The sequence below is a fragment of the Lemur catta genome, chromosome 7 (genome assembly GCF_020740605.2).
Source record: "Lemur catta isolate mLemCat1 chromosome 7, mLemCat1.pri, whole genome shotgun sequence".
NCBI lineage: Eukaryota > Metazoa > Chordata > Mammalia > Primates > Lemuridae > Lemur > Lemur catta.
This window is the reverse complement of record NC_059134.1, coordinates 100,251,781-100,258,168: the sequence shown is the minus strand read 5'-3', so window position 1 is coordinate 100,258,168 and position 6,388 is coordinate 100,251,781.

The following is a 6,388-nucleotide window of genomic DNA, read 5'->3' as shown; positions in this document are numbered from 1 at the left end:
AACTACATGCATTTCAGAGCAGACCCAGGAGCCACAGTGCCCACAAGCCAGACATATGCCTTCAGGAAGCAACAGCTTGGGGAGGCTGTGGAGGGGACAGGGTGGGCCATGGCAGGGCCCCTGGGATGGGAGCATTCTGTTCTAAGGGTCTAGAGCCAGGAGGCTGTGGGTACCTCTGTTTTAACAAGATCACTGGCGTCCTCGTGGCGGAGGCATCCATGGACTCTGGTAGTAGCTGGGAACCAGCTCAGGGGTCTGGGTGAGGGTGATGGTGACTGGGGCAGGGGAGACGGGCGCGGAGAGTGGGACAGACTCCAGGCCTGTTTGGCCTCAGACTTGAGCGCTGTTGGGTGGCTGACTGGCTGGATGGGGGACTGGAGGGATTCTCGTGGATGCCTCCCAGGTTTCTTTCTGTAGCAACTTTGGCAGGGCCCTTTTCCAGCTGGGGGACAGGAGGAAGAAAAGGATTTTGCATGAAGATCACAATTGGCTTTTGACAAATGTGGGGTACTGGTGAGGCTACTGAGGGGAGGTGCTGGTGGATGTGTAGAGGGGGCGTGGTGACAGGCCTGAACCTTGAGAGCCAGAGACCTTGCCTGGGGCAGGGGGCCTGCAGCAGGCCACCAAGGAGATGAGCAGCCAGATCCAGGGCACAGGGTGTCTGGAAGGAAGGAGAGGTCAGTTGTCAAAGACTGAGGACAAGGCAGTGGCACTTGTGCCATGTCCTTTGGCTTTGGGGAGCCCTTGCCAGCGCTGCTTCTGGGCCTTGGTTGCTGAGGGCGTGAGGGCCGGAGATGGGGCACCGAGGCGCACGGGAGCGATGCATGCGGCTGCGTACTAGAGATGGCCTGGGGTGAGGGGCTAAAGGAGGTAGGGTGTTTTTTCAGTGGCAGAAGCACAAGCCTTCAGAGAGGGATGGGCTGCAGGGACAGGAGGTGGAGAATTGATGGGGCGAGGTGGGGACATCTAAGGCAGACCCCAACCTGCCAAGGGAGAGGGTGGCAAGTGGGTTTTGGGGGAAGGATTGAGGTCTTCACGGATTTTATCTGATGGTGTCTGACTTCTCTGTGAAGCGGCCTGACCCAAGTGAGGTGGGCAAGGAGGAAGCAGGCAGGTTAAAACGCAGCTGAGCCCGGCCTTGAGGTGTGGTGTGGCGTGGTGGCATGGACAGCTGGGGACCTGGAGACCAGGGAGCTGGAGAGGGACATCTGTGGGCCCTGTCTGCCTCTGCGATGCCCCCTGTGGTAGCAGTGCTTCTGTTTCCTTTCTGGAACCTTCTCTCCTCTACTTGGAACTTGTGATTTGTGCTGCTGACCCTATTCCCTGGGGTTGAGGGGAGCAGGACGCCAGCCTGACCAGTCACAGTGCCACCCATGCTACAGCCACAGTGATTGGTGCAGGGGCGGGGTTGTGACCCAAGGCGCCCCAGCCCTGGTACTGTAGGCTGGACTATTGGGACAGGGTTTTGACAAGATTGCCAGAAGCTGCTGGAAGCCACTTACCACCCCAGGGGGCAATCGTGCCTGAGAAGGAAGCTGGCACGGAGCAGGGCCAGGAGACGGGGAGAGAGAGATTTCTGATGCCATCTGGACACCCGGGACCAAGGCTGGCCTAAGGCCTGTGCACTTTGGACTTCTTAGTCACATGAACCAATAAACATTTCCCTTCCTTGAAGCCAGTTGGGTTTTTGTCACTTGTCTTGTCACTGAAAGAGCTCTAGTTGACATAGAGACTATGAATGGGAGGTGGTCCCCACTGGCCCAGGATCTGGTTGGGGGCGGACCCAGGGAAGGTGGTCACTTGGGGCCACCAGAGTGGAGGTCATGCCAAGTGGGTGCGAGGAGTGGGGGTGGAGAGGAAGAGACTTCTGGAGCCTGGCGCTGGGGTCCACCCAAAAGGTGAGATGCTGAACTGGGAAGGCTCAGAGTGATGAGTGGGTGAGGTGAGGACGCCAGGGTGTAGCTGCAACCCTCACTTCATGCAGGCTAAAGGCCCCAGGAGGCCTGCAGGGGTCAGGCGGGCGGGAGGAGATGCCTGGAGTAGCTGGCCTGCACCTCATTCGTTCAGCCTTAAGGCAGAGCGCTTAAGCCAGGCCTGGTGTTCAAATCCTGACTCCTCCACTTACTAACCTCGGACAAGTTCCACAGCTTCTCTGTGCCTCAGTTTCCCCATCTGTAAATGGGACTAGTTATTACCTATGTTAGTTGTAAGTACTATATGGTTGTCACTCGATATCCATGGAGAATTGCTCCCAGGACCCCCCATAGATACCAAAATCTGAGGATGCTCAAGTCTCAAGTTGGCCCTGTGGAACCTGTGGATACGAAAAATCGGCCTTTCATATCCATGGGTTCCACATCCCACGGATACTGTATTTTCAGTCCTAGGTTGATTAAATCCGAGGTTGGTTAAATCCATGGATGTGGAACCCGTGGATACGGAGGGTTAACTGCCATATTGCTAGTTATACCTGTCTGAGGGCAAAGCTTGTTGATGTAGCAAATGCAAAACACACAGGCTCAAGTGCAATGGAAGCTTGTATCTTGCTCACATAAAGTTGCTAATGGGATTTATCTGATCAGTGAGTGGCCCTTCTCCAAGAAGGACTTCAAGGCTTCGGCTCTGTGGCCCCACCACCCTCAGCCCATGACTTCTAAGGTCACTGTGGAAGGGGAAATCTCAGAGCCCATTGAGGGTTTTTTTTTTTGCTTTGTTTTTTGTTTTTTGGGGTTTTTTTTTTTTTTTTTTGAGGCAGAATCTCACTCTGTCACCTGATCTAGAGTGCAGTGGCGTCAGCCTAGCTCATGGCAACCTCAAACTTATGGGCTCAAGCGATCCTCCTGCCTCAGCCTCCTGAGTAGCTGGGACTGCGGGTGCACACCACCAGCCTGGCTAATTTTTCTACTTTTAGTAGAGATGGGGTCTTATTCTTGCTCAAGTTGGTCTCAAACTCCTGAGCTCAAGCGATCCTCCCACCTCAGCCTCCCAGAGTGTTAGGGTTACAGGCGTGACCCATGGCGCCAGGCCCCATGGCGGTTTTTATGGGCCAGGACTGGAAGTGGCCCATTGCCTCTAGGCTCCCCTCCCACTGACCAAGACTGCTCATAAGACCCCACCTGAGCCAACCTGGGTGATCAAACTCACAATGGCCTGTGAGTTTCTTTTTTTTTTCTTTTTTTGAGACAGAGTCTCGCTCTGTTGCCCAGGCTAGAGTGCCGTGGCGTCAGCCCAGCTCACAGCAACCTCAAACTCCTGGGCTCAAGCAATCCTCCTGCCTCAGCCTCCTGAGTAGCTGGGACTACAGGCATGTGCCACCATGCCCAGCTAATTTTTTCTCTATGTATTTATTTTTAGTTGTCCAGATAATTTCTTTCTATTTTTAGTAGAGACGGGGTTCTCACTCTTGCTCAGGCGGGTCTCAAACTCCTGTCCTGGAGCGATCCTCCCGCCTCGGCCTCCCAGAGTGCTAGGATTACAGGCGTGAGCCACTGTGCCCAGCCTGGCCTGCGAGTTTCTGAGGGCAGGAGCCAGGAGAGATGGTTTTTCCTGGCTGGGCCAGGCCTCTCAGTGCCTCCCGGAAGTGGGAAAAGGTGGCCTCTGCCCTGCAGGTGCCACCTGAAAACTAGGAAGGGGCAGCCTGTGAGTGGCCTGTCTGCTGAGCTCTATCAGGGAACCAGATGATTTCTCTCTCTTTTCTAGCCTTTGGGAAGCCTTGAGCCAAGTCCTATCTGAATGTCTAAGTCTGGCCCTGGCTGTGCCCTAGGGTGTGGGTGTGACCAGTCTGTGAAATGGGGAGCAGATTCTGAGGCCAGTGTGGCAGCCAGGGACCATGACACTCCCTGCCAGGTGGAGGGCCTCCCTCTACAGCCCCCGCACAGTTCATTCAGCAAATGTTTACTGAGCCCAACATCATTACTCAGTAGGGAAACGAGATACCAGTCACTTCCCAAAAGCCTGACATTAAAAAGTTTGATATCACCAAGTACTAGAGAGGAGGTGGCAACACAGAGCTCACACTGCCAGTGGGAATGTCAGGGGGTACAATCACCTTGGGAAATCATTTGGCAGTTTCTTATTGGGTTATTAACATGCACGCTTTCCCTGTGACCCAGCAGTTCCACTCCTAGGCATCTACCCCAGGGGTGAGGGCAGGCATCCTCCAAAGACACGAATCAATAATACAAGAGTGTTTGTAGCCCCAAACTGGAAACAGCCCAAATGCCCGTCAACAAGAGCATGAATGACTAAGTGGTAGAGTATTGTACAACAGAACAGCAGTAAAAAGAACAAACCACTGTTACATTCAACAACACATGTGAAACATGTAGACATTATGTTGATCAAGAGAAGCCAAACAGAGTACACACTGACACGATTCATTTAAGCAAAGTTCAGGGACTGGCAGAACTAATGAATGGTGATGGAGATCACTATAATGGTTACCTAAGGGGTGTAGATCGGCTGGGAGGGGGTACAAGGGAGCATTCTGGAAAGGTAGCTCCAACTGGGTGGTGATTATATATAAAGCTACATGGGGCTGTACACTTCAGGTTTGTGCACTCTTACGGTAGCTCATAAAAATTGTATTTAAATCTATGTCTATCTACCTACCTATCGAGATCCTTTTGCACACCAGGCACTGTTCTAGGTAGTGGTATTATGTGGACAAAATGTTCTTGGACTTTATCTCTGAAGGGGAGACAGACCATAAAGAAGAAAAGGAGCACGTCTGATGAGGACACGTGCTCCAGGGAAATAAAGCATGATGAGGGAGGAGTGGGTAGTCCAGGGCAGGACGGGTAGCGTGGCATTCTGTAGTGGGTCCAGGGAGGACCCTGAGACAGTGAGATTTGAGTAGAAAGCCCCAGTGAGCACGGAGAGGGTGGGCCTTGGAGCTGTCTGTGGGGAGAGGGCTCCAGGTGGAGGGCACAGCCAGGACAGAGGCCGAGAGGGTTGAATTTGATGCTGTCAGGCTTTTCTGTGGTCTTTCCTGCCTCCCATTTCCTCAGCCACCACTCAGGGCCTGATTCAGGAGCTACCTGCCCTGGACTTGGCCCTCCTTGGCTGGCCCTTGTGGCACTGGCAGCCCCTCAGGGCCCCAGAAGCTTCGTGGAGGGGGACAAGGTGGTGGTGTGGGGTTTCTGCCGCACACCTGCCCTGGGTGCTGCTTGAGTTGGAGGCCCCAGAGGCCAGGGGAGGAGGCAGAAGAGGAAGGAGTTGAGTGACTGAGTGACCTTGCCTGCCCTCCCCTGGCCCTCTCCCCTGGCCTGGAAGTCAGAGATCTGATGCACTGTGTGACCTGTTGACTTCTCTTCACCGGGTTTTGCCTTCCACCTCCATCAAATGGGGCTATTGACAGCGCCCTTTGTGGTTGATGGGAGGCTGAATGTTGCAGCAGTTCATTTCCCTGTGCTTGTTAGATGTGAGTCCTCCTCTGGGGTAGGTGTCCTCATACTCCCTTTACAGATGAGGAGACTGAGGCTCTAGAAGTGAGGTGAGTGGCTGAGAGATGGGCAGGGGCTTGTACACAGGCTTGTGGGTGGACCAGTGTGTGGAGAGCTGGAGTTAACAACCCACCCTCCTCCCCCACACCTGAGGGCCATCCCTTCCCAGGTGCAGGGGTGCTCGGCTCCAGGACATGGACGCAACCAAGTTCCCAGTCTTCTGGGGCATGGCCCTGCTGCAGGGGAATGGCCCCATGATCCTGGTGCTCCCCTGGTCCCTCCTCTCGTTGGTGCAGGGCCTTTGGGGACAGTGGGTCTGGACTCTCTCAGGGAGCTTTTTGTAGCTGAGGAGTGGGAGGGCTGTGTGACCCCTGCCACCCATCATCAGAGGGAACTACCTCTATTCTGAAATCACATCCTTCCTATTGTGTGTGTGTGTGGGGGGTGTGTTCAAATGTGATTTTTAAAAAAATGGAATAAGGGCGATGATTACCCACACCAGCAATCAAAGAGCTACAACAAAAACATGGTCCCACGTGCTGCCCACCAGCTTGGCTAAAACAGAAAGTCAGGTAAAACCGATTGCTGGCGAGGGTCGGGTAAATGGAAGTCCGGTGTTTTGGGCGGGAGTGTAAATTAGTGGGAATGTCTGAAAGGGCAGTTTGGCAGTGAAGTACCCCCGGCAGGTCCACTCCTGGGTAAAACCTCTCACAAATAGAAAGATGTGTCCTAGGCTTGGTTTGAGGTGGCACAGAGTCAGAGGCCACCTGGGTGTCCATCCTGGGAAGCTGCATGGGCAGAGCAACAGGGAGCGACAGAGCTTACACGCACGGCGTGGAGGGAAAAGCAGTCAAACGCAGAGCAAGACCCACAGCACGACACTGTGGAAACTGAAAATGCACACGTACACAGCCGTCCTGTATGCAGTGTTTCTGCTGCTTACT